The sequence below is a fragment of the Ictidomys tridecemlineatus genome, chromosome 14 (genome assembly GCF_052094955.1).
Source record: "Ictidomys tridecemlineatus isolate mIctTri1 chromosome 14, mIctTri1.hap1, whole genome shotgun sequence".
In the NCBI taxonomy this organism is placed as follows: domain Eukaryota; kingdom Metazoa; phylum Chordata; class Mammalia; order Rodentia; family Sciuridae; genus Ictidomys; species Ictidomys tridecemlineatus.
The window spans coordinates 16,018,326-16,033,256 of NC_135490.1; the positions used below are offsets into that span (position 1 = coordinate 16,018,326).

General features: G+C 37.8%; 1 protein-coding gene across 8 annotated transcripts in view; it reads left to right on the forward strand.

The window, feature by feature from the left end:
* The window catches only part of Psd3 (pleckstrin and Sec7 domain containing 3), a 550,748-nt gene that overhangs the window by 458,984 nt on the left and 76,833 nt on the right, over window positions 1-14,931 (forward strand). The window lies entirely within an intron of this gene.

Consider the following 14,931-nt stretch of genomic DNA (forward strand, 5'->3'; position numbering starts at 1 on the left):
TTGACCTCTCCCCCTCCCGCCCCCCAGTACTGGGAATTGAACCCATGGGCACTTTACCACTGAGCTATTTCCCCAGTCTTATATTTTTTTTTATTTTGTTTTGAAATAGGGTCTCTCTAAATTGCTGAGGCTGGTATTGAACTTGAAATCCTCCTGCCTCAATCTCCCATGCGACTGGTATTACAGGTGTGCAACACCAGCACCCACCTCATTTTTTGCCTTTTAAAAGATCTTCTCAGCTCAGACATTCTACCTCCAGAAGACAAATCAGGATTAAAAGAAAGTGCTATATCTACTCAGATACATTTACCAGACCCATTAAATCTGACATTAAGGGAAAGCTTTGGAAACTCATATTTGAAAAAAACAAAATGTATCTTCTGGATTTTGTCAGAAAGTTTGGTAAGTTTTTAGTTTTCTCAGTCTGTTGGTAGTCCCTTGTAAAAATCAAGAAAGTGACCAGAAATAATGTACTCAAAATATGATTGTTCTAAATGGCCATGATGATGACTAAACTCACCGTTAGAGCTTTATTCCACACTCTTCAATCATAAAGCAAATATTATTATTATCCCTATCTTACAGATGAGGAAATAGATCTTAATTGCCTTAGCCAAGTTATACTATAGAATTACAGTATATCTGGTTTTAGCTATTATTGTTAAGAACAATTTCCATGAGAAAATATACTTAGAAAACACTTAGGTTCTGTGTTCTTTATGTGGTTGGGGCAGTGTTGTCACTGTGTAGCATGCTTTTAGATAAGTAGGTCTTAAACTAGGAGCAATAGGGCCTGAACATTTATTTGGCCAATACAATACTTTTTAAAAATGGAATTAGCTGAAGCAAGTTAGGCATTTCCTCACTGACTAGAGTTTCCACAGCTCTTTATGGCCTCACACCAGGGCTCCTCACACAGTAATTGCTACTTTCCTGTCCCCATCCTCTTCGGAGAGTGACTCCCCCAATTATACTGACATAGCATGGAGGAGGGACAGCCTGATAAACACCATTCATAATATTGTACTTTTATTTTTTAGTGGTAAAAATGTGGCAGTAATGAAATGCTTGTCTAGTTTTTATTACCATAGGTTACAGAAGCTAAGATGCAAATAATGAATTTGTTTTCTACATGGATTAAGCACTTCTTGAATACCTGAGACTCTATATCCATAAAAACTTAAACAATGAACACAGCCCCTATCCCCCAAAGAACTTGTTTATGGGTATACTATGTAGAAAACAATTATAATTTGTAATTTATAGTACAAACTTCTAAATAATAGTCTATTAACTAAGTAACATTTCATACACATACAGTGTTGAAAATGAGGGGAAGAAATGCACTGGAGTATACTGACATTTTACCAAGTAATAAGACAAATAGATGGGACAATAGAATGGAAAGGAGAAGGTTAGAAGCAACAATTTCCAGTATTTATGAAAAATTGTTCTATGGCATGAGAAGTAACTTAGATAATTAAGGGTGACAAAAATGCTTATGTAAGTGATGCTGAGTGGTATGTGTATATTCTCTTAGACCTTACATAAAAATCAGTTTCAAGTAGATTAAAGGTAAAAGGCAGAAAAAGTTAAGATTAATCTACTTGAAACTGATTTTTATAAGAATATGTGGAACAATAACTTAATGAATTTTGAGTATAGTTTTTTTTTAACTTAGGAGAAGAAAACTAGGAAGACATTTATATGCATAATTACACTATTATACAATTACATTTAATGTTAAAGACTTTTTTGCAGGATTGAGAATTGAACCCAGGGCTTATACATGCCAAGCACTTGCTATTACCTCTGAACTACACCCCCAGTTCAAGACTGCCTCATTTAAAATTTTCTTTTAAAAAGTTGAAAGGTTATACATAGATTGAAAGCAGTTACTTGTAGCATATTTCTAATCAAGGATTAGGACCTACAGTGTATATTTGTGAAGAAATCCTTAATTAGAAACAGACAACCCAGTAGGAAAATGGGCAACATTTAAAACAGGCCATTTACAAAAAAAGGAAACTTAGATGATCAATACATATATGGAGACATACTCAATCCAACCAAATCCATACTAATGATCAATACACAGTAAAATGTCATTTCACATGCTGAACTTAGCCAAAATTTGAAAGCATATCAAATGTTAGCAAGGATTTAGAGCAGGGGGCTCTCTTTTATCCTACAAATGTATTAGTGGTCTCATCATTTTTGAAAACAGTTGGCAATAATCAATAAGCCTTAAGCAAAAACAATCAGCTATCTTGTGTGTCAGGTAATCTATCATAGGTATGTATTTGCCCCCCGCAAAAAAATTCTCTAGTTTTACAAGTGGAAGCATAGACATAATGGCATTATAATAACTCAGAACAACCTGAAAGCCCTTTGACAGGAGATTGGATGGATTCTGTGTGTAGTGCTCATGTAATTGAACCCTGTGTACCATTGAGAAGAAAGGAACTGGCATTCCGTCTATCAACATGAATGAATCTCACAAATGGTGTTAAATGAAAAAGAACAGAATAATATGCTTATGCAATAACATTCTAAAGCATATAAAACAGTACTGGTTTTAGTAGAAATATTCATTTATAGAAATTATTACCTATGGAATGATGGTTACCTCTGCCAGGGAGAATAACATGCAGAGAGTAGAAACAAGAAATTAAATTGTACTTATGAATAGTTTAAGGTATTTGGTGGTGCATGCACACTTGTGTTATGTTTGATAACTTCTGAATGTCTTACATATTTTATATACATTTTTTAAAACTCAATGTTTGAGTGCATGGAAAATTTAGAAACTAATGTGAGGATATGTTTCTTGAAATCTGTACAAGCAACGGTATACCCCAGAAAATAAAACTGAGTACCAAGATTAAAAAAAATACAAAAACAAAAACAAACAAAAACCTTTGATTGCCATTGCTCCAGTGTAATATTTAAGAATGTTAAGAATAGAATTTTGCTCATTGTTCACATTCAGAAATATGAACACTTTACTTATAGTTACAAAATAGAACATAAATGTTGTCCTCCTCCCTGTAAGAATCCAGTGAAAGAAGTTGAAAGGTAAAGGTGGAGAGAGAGCCAAAAGGAAACAAAGAGCTTTAAGCTCCTTTTGTGGAGAGGAGGTCAAAAGACACTGCTGATACTTAGGAAATAAAAGTAATTTTTTGATTCAAAAATAAATAGGAAATTGATAATGATGTAAAATGAAAGGTATAGTAATTATGTTGATATCGGTAATTATTTAATGATGTATGTATATATTTAAACATCAAATTGTACATTATATGTGGGGTTTTTTTTTGACAATACTTCAGTAAAGCTACAGAAAAAAAACTTCATTGAAGAAGAACATGTCAGCATGTTCATTTAAACTACAGAGATCATCAATAAAAATATAAATAAAAATACATATATCAGGAAGATGTAGTGGGGTATCACAGAGAATGTTTATAACCTACTGTGACAGTGGTAGAAGCACCTTGTTTCAGTCTATGACGGTAATTAACTATCAGGAGAAATAGCTCCAATGTTAAACAGTAGGTTCTTTTGGAAAAAGGGACCAGAGGAGTAGGAAAGGAATGAATCCAAAGAGGCGAATTGTGTGAACATATCACCTTAGTTATTTTTAAACATCTTAATCACATTTTTGTATTTTCAGCATAGATTCTTCTGTCTTTTTACCCACCTGAGATTAGTTTCTAATTTGAAGTGTTTTAACATGAACTGCTTTTTCAGGATGGCAAGTTCCTCTTGATGGTATGAATTTTCAGTCTCAAATACTTTGGGCATGAGGAGTAGTCATAGAGACAGCTGGGTGGCACCTGGCATGGTTAGGGAGGTTCACTCAGTGTAGACGGATTTACACACTTGCCTGTAATCGAAAGTTTTAAAAATTTATACCCACATGTCAAATGTGAGAGAGTAGATGTTATTCTGAGTCACACATACTGAAAATAGTTTATGATGGCAGTGCCGGCAGAGTTCTTTGCTATTGTATAACATTGGGAACAGCGACACTATAATTAAGAGATAATAAAAGTGGAATTTTTTTTCCCCCACAAGACAGTTGTCTCCTCCTGTTAGAGAAAGACTCTTTAAATTAAGGCAAAGCAAAGCAAATATTTAAAAACTAGACTAAAGTTTTCCCTCCTGTTTGCCCTTTGCTGCTGTGGCGGCAGGGTGAAGTGCCACCCTGTTAACATGGGGTCCAGGAGCAGTTCAGTGAGGGCGGCCATGCTGGTCTCAAGCAGTTGTTTGTCACATCTCTGGAGTTTCGATGGAATTTTATCTGTTTTAGGTGAGGAGTGCCCCTTCACAATTCTATATTCAGACCAAAAGAATGTTTTAAACTTATGAGTTTCACTTTGTCTTTAATTTAAAATCCACCCTTTTCTGCAGGAAAGTTGGTGAGAAGAGGCCACCCACCATTCTCCCCAGAAGCAGTACTTTTGACAGAGCACAGTGGAATATAAACTGCCAATCTTTTAGTACAAAAAAAAAAAATCTGTATGCAGAATCTCTGACGTATTTCTTTCTGAAAGAGGAATGCAGTTTTCACTGCATCTGATTTTTGGAATAACTTTTCTATTTTTACTCTTGACTCGTTCTGTTTACCCTTTAAGTTTAGTTAACACTTAAGAGAAGAAAAAAAAAGGTTTGTATCTCTGCTGTGGTAAATTAATACAGTATATCAGATTCTTCAATAATCTGAAAATTTGAAATTAAAAAATGCAGCATTGGGTCTTAATGGGGCAGGGATAGAGCCAAGGCTTAGCATACATGACAGCATGGGTTCAATTGTAGCATGAAAAACATCTAATTCAGTACTCTGGTCTCCCTAAGCTACAGGGGTATGTTCCAAGGACCCCAGTGGAAGCCTGGAATAATAGACAATACCGAAACCAATAAAGTAATATCTTTTCCACCTTAACTAAGTCCTTACCATGCACCATGGCTGTTTGAGGTGTGACAGCAAAATTAGCAGGGATTTTATTTCATTTTCCTTAACAATTGCATGGTGTGATTCATTCTTACCATAGATTTTAGAAGCCTCAGCCTATGATACTTTTTTCCTTTTCCTTGTATGTTTGCCTTTCCTCTGAAAGGAAGCTCCTTAAAAGGCTTATTTTTAGTTCAAATTGCCACTATACCTAGCCTTGTGCTTTGGGCCATTATTAAATAAAATATTGATTATTTGCACACAAAAGCTGAGGTACCACAGTAGTAAGACAAGTGGATCTGAGATGGCTGCTACTACAGGACTAACTGGGTAAACAGCATGGATGTGCTGGACACAGATGATTCATATCCTAGGCCGGATGGAGCAGGATGACTTGAGATTACATCACAGTACTCAGAACAGCATGCAATTTAAAATTTACAAATGGCTTATTTCCAAAATGTTCCACTTAATATTTTCAATCTGCAGTTGACCACAAGAAACTGAAGCCACAGAAAGGGAGTCTACAGATAAGGATGGACTACTCCACCTGTTTCCTGAAGGAGCTAATCCTAGTGATAAAAATTCATGTCCAAAAATGTTACTAGATTGAACTGACTTAAGAATTTGAGCTTTAAAACTCAATTATTTTTCCACCAGCTGTTTGCCAGTATTACTCACTCTTGGTGGGGAGGGGTGGGAGACACCTGGATGTCATTCTGCTTAGAGCTAAGTGCTGAACTGAGAAAGAAAGTTCATGAAATCCTTGGTCATAGAGATTAAGCCTAAGAATATACTAGCATACAATGCAGAGGCCTTAAGGTGGACTAATCACTGAGGCCAGTAATTGTCATGGTGTTTAGCAGAGTGCATGCTGTATAGAAGAAACCCAGATATCATTTTAGCTCCAGAATATCATCCTCTTGCAAGCAGCTTGAAGGCCAATAAAAGGTGCACTGAATAAAATATGATAGAGCAATCTCATGTCATACTTTGCGGTTATTTTTAATGACATAATATATAATTAGAAAAATTTTAAGGCAACTAGTATCACAGTTCATGTGGCAAATATATACATAGTAAAATGATTAGAAGGTTGAATATCAAATTACTGGTAGTGGCTGTCTGGGAAAATCAATGTTTTATTTAACATTTGTTAGTTAAATATAACATTAATAGAAGGAACTATTTTTAAAGTCATAATGAAATATAATTAAATCTAAAAAACATTTGCAGAGTTAGGCCAGATAGAAACAGGTGTAACATTTGTCACAGCATGATTGCCAATTAAAAAACAATGGTTATGATAATATTGTGGGTATTTTCCCTTTCTTTTAAAAATGCTGTTAATGGCTGTCATAGTACAGTCTACAGCCCTCCCTAGATATGTGCAGGGGATTGGTTCCAGGACAGCTAGTAGATGTAGAATTTGCATATAACCTATGCACATCTTTTCATGTACTTTAAATCATTTCTGTATTAATGACTAATAAAAGGTAAATGCTATGTATATAGTTGTTAATATTGTATTGCTTAGGGAATGATGACATCATCATCAAGGGTAGGACCCTTCATAGGCTTAACTATACAGTACACAAACAACACACCAGGTGAGTGATGCTCAAACTAGGAGCCCTGGAGAGAGACTGGAGGAAGTGGGAAATGGTGGGAGGCTACAGCAGAGAATGCTGAGGCAGCAGCTCACTCAAGGGGATTCAGCATACAGCAAATTCAAGTTCTGCTGTTTTGGAACTTTCTGACTTTTTAAAATATCTGTGGTTGGTTGAATCTTTTGTTGTGGGACACAGGGTACAGAAGGCTGACTGTACCATTTACAGTAAACAAATTGGGAATGCAAGATAAATGGGTTAGTGTTTTTACAGCACGGAGTAATTTGCAGAAAGGCTGCTATTATGATGCTCTTGAGGATGCACTCCTGGTCACCCTTTTACAGAAAGGTGGAAAGCATTTGAGAGTGCTGGAAATCCAATAAATGAAAGAAGTTTGGCCTGACCTGAGTTAAACATTCAGTAGCATTACTTAAGATGAAATCTGCGGGGGTGGACTATTTTCTTGGTGTGAACTGTAAGGCAAACCCCTGGCCCCAAGTGAGGGTCAGGAACCTCATCTCAGAGGAAGGAGTAAGAAGTTTCTCCTTGAGCTTCTAACTTGGGGAAAGCAATCAAGCTCCTGTCACATTCTCTGAGTGTCTGGGGGCTGCTCATCCTCATCTTTGTGAATCATTTTTATTGACCTGCAGCAGCTTGCCCTGAGGCATTTAAAGGTGCCAGTGAGCCTCAGGCTGTTTTACAATTACCATAGATTATTTGAATTGCTCTTTGCAGAAGTGCATGCTCAGCAGGATCTTTAACTCAGTGGTTCCCTGGGTCTCTAGATGCATAGGAGGTTGAAGGGTCCTAGCTTGGTGTCCTTTGAGAGGTCTATTTGAGTAGTTACCTACACTTCTCAAGCTGCAGGGCTTTAACCTTACTTTTTAATTTAGCACTTTGGTTTCTGTAAGTCTTATGAAAGGACCTATAAGTTGCTAAAGGAATTATAAAAGTATCATTTGGATTCTTGATTTTTTTGGAGTTTGGAGTGGTCACAGCTTTCGTATCATTGAAGTTATTGAGCTTGAGTAAAATTTTGCTATGCTCAGCCTTTTGAGGAGATTCCCTAAAACAAAGTTCTCCTGCATCTTTCTTCATTCAGATCCACTTTTTAAGAGTTGTAAGATGGCATTTGTTTCCTAAATTTTAACATCACTTATCCCAGATGTTTTTTCTTTTAACTTAAAAAACCCATCGTAATTTAGTTCCCATGAGCTGGTGTGCACACTAGTATCTTAGTTCCATATTCAGTATCTTTTTGTACCCCAATTTTTTCCTCCATCTCCTTTGTGTTTAAGCACCCCAAGTTTTCTGATGTGTTTCACCTAAGTGATGGAGAAAACACTTGTAAACATCTTCCCTGTAATGTTTACTGAGTCACACCATCCGCATGCCTCTTTAGGACATTTGCTTTTCATTTGGGATAGGGGTGAATCTGTTCTTTGGACACAGCAACACACCAAAGTATTTACTGGAGGTTCCTTTCTAGTATGAGGGGGCGGGGGGAGTGTAATACATCAATGATAAATTCATACAGGTGTTAAGTGAGACAAAAATGAAACCAGGACCAGCGTGTAACTCTGTGGTAGAGCTCTTGCATAGCATGGTCAAGGTCTACGTTGAACTCCAGCACTGCAAAAAAAAGAAAAAAAAGTTGTGGTTGGCAAGAGTGAAGGAAGTATTCAGGTGCTATTTTGCAGAGGATAAGAAAGGACCCCTGGATGAGTTGACATTTTAAGCAGAGACCTAAATGAAGAGGGGCAAGTCGTGATGGTACCTGGGAAGGGAACATTCTAGGAAGAGGTCAAGGTCAAAAGAAAAGTCTAAAACCTATTGGACTCCCCCCCCCCAAAAAAAAGTACTGATTAAGACTAAATTCTTTCTCAAAATTTCTTCTAACTTTTGAGTCCTCCTCATGAGTGGGATTAATGGCTTCTTCCTCATTTTAGGATAGCACCAGGCTGCCATTTGTCTTATAGAGCTAATCCTATTTTGTTTTCATTGTTAATGTAGCTGCCTCCATACATACACACGAACTCTTAAGGGATCCAGCAAATGTCCTTATCTAATTCATGTGCAGGAATACCTAAACAACATTATACAGTGATGTGTTACATCATACTGCATCCAGGTTACAGATCAGTAGCCATAGATGTTAGATAGCATCCAAAAACAGAAAAATAGCAGGCATCATGGTGAGAACAAAATCCAATTGCCTGCATCCCAGTTCAGAATACCTTCTGCAAGATCAGTGTAGGATAAAGGTCTTGAAGACCTCTCAAAGGCAGCGTCACACCCAAAGTGAGCACCAGCCTCCCAGAGAGCTCCTTGGGTGGGATATTCCTTCAGTTCTTATTTCTGACAATTATATATATAAACCTATTCCTGACATATAAAAGAAAGATTTTTTTTTCTGGGCAAACAAAAGGTGTAAAGTTTCTTTAAGACTACCCAAGTTTTTCTGTTCCTCTTTAGGGATACACTATCAACTCTATTTTATAAAGAGGAACATGGTAAGGATCAACTGATTTTTGTTTAATGTGTAAATTGCCTTAATGTGTAAATTGCCTTGTTTCAAAGATAAATAATTTAGAAATATAACATTGTAACAATACTGTTTTATTTCTGCCACCCTGATATAAACCTCGGGGTACTTGGTACTATGCGTTGCTTAATATTGTATGACTTGCCTCCCACTGGTAACTTTTGTTGTGCTTAGCCTGGACGTGACTGCTTCAAGCAGTAATCTCAAAGTGCCTGATCTGCTCTGTTAATTGAACTTTAATAGTACAGAGCTTTTCGTGATGCCTGAGGATATTTTGTAAAAGAAAGTTGGGGATAAAGTGTACAGGGACAAACAACCCTTAACTTCATTTAATGATCTGTGAGTCTGTCATCTGTGAACTTTTCTAAAGCTTTCTCAAGCCAATTGCAGAACGCAGACTCCTGTGCCTGAGCTGCCAGCAGCGTCGGTGATGTGGAACTCAGTGATATGGAGATTACTTCTGACTGGGATAGCATATTACTTCATCCTGCCGGGTAGACACTTTGAGAATTTCGCCCAGTTTTCGGACAACCTCACTAGGGAAATAAAGCAACTTTAAAAATATCTTCTGTCTTTTACAAATCTAATATAGAAATGTCCTCATTGTATTAGGATAGAACTTTTGCTGACCACATCTTTTTTCCTGAGGGTTCAGCAAGGTGCTGATATTATTTTGGAATGTCCTCATTGGGGTTGCAGTTCATTTTGAATGTCTTTCTCCATGAACCTAAACAACTTGAAAGCATTTTGCATTACGAACGATCTCCTTCCCGTATGCTTGCTGTTTCTTGGCCTGGCCTGGCCGAGCCTGCGAGCCTGCACTGTTAGCTTTGGGGCCATGACCGCTCTTTAGGCCATGCACAGGAGTCCTTTCTCATTGATGCAGATATGGCTTGCTGACCTTTGCTCTTGTGGGGATAAGAGATATTTTTGTCTTTGCACATGGGACAATGGAAGAATATTTTCAAGACAATAAGAAGTAAAGGTTGACATATTAAATGGAAAAATAGGCAATACAGATATTCTATCCTTGCAAATTATGTCTTTCTGGTAATAAACTTGAAAGAAAGGGAAAAAATAGATGATTGAAGAATCCAGAGGGAGGAGTGCTCAAAAATAAGACAATATATTGATGTAGGACAAAATATTTTGCCTTTTGAATAAAGTAGAAAAATTGGAGTAGTAAGATTTTAAAGATGATCCTTTTCCAGTTCAGTTGAGAAGAAATTAAAGTTGAAAGATATAGCTTGCAGATATAAACTTTTATATAAATATTACAGCTTTTGGAGGGATTTTTTTAAAAAAAAAATAAGCAACTTAGTTTTGCTAGTATGTGTGCATTACCAAATATTTTATTGCTTAGGAATATTTTATACCTTCCTCTTTATGCAAGAAATATAACAATTTCACCCTTTTATTCCCAGTTGTGTATTTCCCTCTTATAAAGATCACTGGTAAACTGAAGCCAAAATATTATTCATGGTACTTTATATTTCCAAATAGATTTCTTCAAATATGCAATAAAGATGAGATGATTGATTTAAAATATTGAAGATTCAGTGATAGTTCCGGTAACACCCATGTTTGTAACAACTGCCAACTTTTCTTTAGTAATATGTATGCTCTGTGTGCATGTATCTTTGTGTGTTCATGATGCAGAATAACAATCAGAAATTTGTTGACTTTTCTCATTTTTTACTTTCCACAGTGTACAAGAAGCCATCCCCAAGCCAGGAATATGTACAGGGACAGTCATACAGACTGTTTACCACATATTTCTATTCAGTCTTTTTCTGATGATGTATTTTTCCTGACAGATCAGGGTCTCTGATGAATTGGTCCATAAATAACTTGATCACCTCTGTGTCTTAGTTATCCAAGATACTATATCCTGAGTCTGTTTTAACTGGCCTTTCCCTATCTTCAGACTACAGTGAAAATGCTCAGTGCTGTAGGCAGGCAGGTGCTACGTGGCAGGTGGGGGTCACAGACTCCACACCTGTGCACTGGAGGTTGTTATTGTGACTCCCTCACAGAGTTGCAGGCGTTAGTTTTTACTTGTCAGCTCTTGGAACATTGCCTAAAACAGTGTGCATTCAGTAAACATGAGCTGCTGCTATCACTACTACTGTAATTATCATTGCATAGTGTATTTTCCTGCAGCAATGCTGAGCTAGTAGCACCTGAGTGGGCAGACCTAGAGATTGTGCCTTTAATCTGAGATTTCTATCCCTGAGCAGGGATGCTTGTGAATACCCTAGAATTAAGAGCAACTGGAGAGAGTACCTGATTTCTGGTCCGCTCCTGTCTCCTCATCTGCTTTCCTCCCCTCAGCACCCATCTCAGAGGCTGCAGGTCTCACCCTTGTGAAGGAGTGTCACCCAGATCGTTTCCCTAGAACATCTCTCCTCGCCTGAATTGCCCTGTATGGTACTTTGAAATCCTCAGATGGGTGACCTCTACAGCAGCTTGCTTACCTTTCAGAATGGCAGATGTAACTAGTTATGGTGATGTTGATAAGAAAAAGGCAATGCCTACCTCAAAGGATTGTTTGGATCAAACAGAAGAGTTGTGTATAATGCTAGCCTGATGGCCACCCTACTGCATCGTTGGTCATCAGCGTCACCACCTCACATCTCTCCTTCCATTTCTTTATTGTGCACACTGTTCTGGCCTTTTCTCTCATCTAGACCATCACCGTAGCTCTCTTACTGGTTTCCCTTGCCCTCGCCTTACCCCCCAGTATATCCTGTATCTTGTTCCAAACACTTCCTAGATTACAAAGTTCATGAATGAATACTTTTTAAAAGTTAATTTATCACATTAGACTATGGATGGATTCTGAACTTTCTATTATAAAATATTTAAAGGTGATAGGGGAAAAAATTAAATACCTTTTAAATCAATGGACGAACTTGTAACAGTCAAAGAGAAATCTGGGGAGGCCAGATATAAATAAAACCTGAGTGCATATCCAGGGAGGGAAGCTACTCCTAGGGCTCTAATCTCCAAGGTGTTTCAGGATCGGGTGGCCAGCCAGGGCTGTAAAACCACACAGCTCTCAGCACCGAAGGACAGAGAGTAAGTACACGAGGGAGCAGAGAAGACACACAGGGAAGGCAGTGAGGAGTCAGGGTGGAGCACGGGGACAGTTCTGGAGACAGTGGAGGAAGGGACACAGGTTTTCCAAAACGATACACAGCAAACCCAGCACCCTTACTTAGACATACCTTTAGACTTAGGGTAGACCTCCCTATAATACAGAAGAGGTGGTCAAACAATATCTGCATAAAAAATGTAATTGTCAACCTAGAATTTTTAAAATGTATATATAATAAACAAAAGTAGAAAAAAATTTACCACCAGAAGATCCTTACTAAAGCGACTTCTCAAGATCTACTTCAAGAGATAATTGAAAATGGTCTCTAAACAATAGTTGGAGGCTTAGAAAGAAGTGATGAAGAAAGATAAAACAGGGTAAATCTAAGCAGTAACTGTTAATAAAAAATAATGTCTATTTCAGTAGCAGTTTTTAAAAAAGCTAAATTATAGTGTTATATAAGGTTGGAGGCAGATGACCAGAATTAAAACATTCCAAGGCCCTTTTAGTTTGGGAAAGGAGAACAATTGATTATTTTTGGATTTAAAGTAGACATACTAATTGCTTTGAAGGTGTGATGTAGATATTAAGTGGTGTCTTTAAGTTCTGTATGCGCTCTCTCATAATTGCCACCTGGCTGTTCATCAAAATGTGTCTACCAGCTCCCACCACCTCTGCAGTCAAAGCCTCTCAGATAAGCTGGTGACCACACCATGATCTTTTCCTTCCTTCCATCTTGTTCATTATGTGATTACAATTCCTTAGCCCAGTCTTACGTGCTTAATAAACACAAGTGCTGTGAAGTCAGTGGCTACACATTCCTCAGTCATGGTTCTGAAGAAAGTGTTTTTCCTTCATGTGCATCCAGCCCCTGTTCCACTTGGTGGGCTTCATCCTGTACAGCAGCAGTAGCAGCCCTGAGTGTGTGGGGTGAAGTCTGAGCAGCTGGGCCTGCCACTGGAGAGCCCCCCCAGCCTGCTGTGGAGCTCAGTTGTCCCCTTTCCCTGAGTTCCACTGGTGTAAACCAGAGGTAATAATAGTAGGCCACCCTTACTAGTATGGTAGGAGTTAAATGGATGAACATAAGTCAGAGCTCTTAGGGAACTGCCTCTATAGCACTCTAGTTGTGCATTGATGAGAATTTACTTCTAAGTTATCTTGTTGGGAGGGCTTTAGGTGGCTTCATTCAAGTCCTAAATGATTAAATTGTAATTGACCATGGACAAGATTAAATCTTATACTTCTGTGGGAGATGGGAGAGTAGAGGATGAGGTAGAAGGTGACTCAGTGGACGCTAGTCATTCGGGGGTAATGTTTAAGATCACAGTTCAATTGGAGAGCTCTTTGGAATCTGCTTCTAAAAGGCTTTGTATGCAATGAAAATAACTTACACCAGTATTTATTTTATTTTTTACTTCACAGGTAGCAAAACAGATTTGTAGATCTTTGAACTGCAGGAGTCTCGAGATCCCACTAAACTGACTTCAGGGCTTCAAGGAGAGCTTTTAAATGGCAGGACCTCTTTGCTCCTATAGAGAACAAAATGGTTTCTCTCCAGTATTTCTCCAGTGCTTTGCCTAAAGTTATACAAATTACCCAATTTATGAAAATGTGAATCACTGAAGTCCTGAGAACTGACTGGTCAGGACTCTCCCAGCCAGGGCTTGGAGGGCGAGAGGATGGGTGTAGGACAAGGTGAGGCCTAGAAGGGAATGGAAACTAGCTAGCTGGTCTGTTTTCCAGGCTGCCACCTCCAGCTTATCATGCTGTCTCCTGTCCTGCAGAGTGATAGCCCCCATGGCACATGGTCACTTTTGTGGGGAAAGTTCTCATGCAGGTGGTGCCTGAATTTGTCCTCTGTTGAGCAATGTAGTGAGTATTATAAGTTTGAGCTCTGCCTCTCTTTTAGTCTTTCTTTCTTTCTTTCTTTCTTTCTTTCTTTATTTATTTATTTATTTATTTATTATTACAAAGGATATCATGGTGTGCCCCCCTCCACGCATACACTTTTTTTTTTTAAAGCCACTTAGTGGAAACAGAAGGGATGGTATTTTATATTTCCCCTGAAACCCTGTGGAGCGGATGTTTTGCGGCCTTTCTTGCCAGGTGGATGTCTCAGTGTGGCGCTGGCAGGATCACTTGGGTCCTGTAGAGGAATATTCACCTCTTTTCCAAGCCTAAGTCAAAAGAAATTTAAAGAGTATGCTTTTAGAGAGTGATACACTTCCTATCTTGTCCAAGTTAAAAGTGCCCTGAAGCCAGCCAAATGTTTGACAAAGGAATATTAATAAATAAATGGTCTTGCCTATGTAGTTGGCTAATGCTTAGAAAAATGACATTCAGCTGGTAATGTTTTCCAGTGCCAATTTTAGTTTTATTAAAGGGTTAAGAATATGTAATAAGCTGTTTTGCTAATCTATGCTTTCTCTAGGACAATTTGTATGAGTTTAAGTGAATAGGATAGTTCTACATTGTACACCAGAAAAAATAAACAAAAGGAATATAAAGACTTCTGTAAAAATTAACTAATCTGGAGACTCTTTATGATAGTGCCTAATGTCTGCTTTGCACTATGCTAGATTCTATAAATTCTAAAGATGAAGAATATAAGGGGAAATACTGGGGAGTGATATTGGCCAAATTATATTGTTATACTGTGTGTATGTGTGAATATGTAACAATAGACCCCAACCTTATGTGCAATATTATAATGCACCAA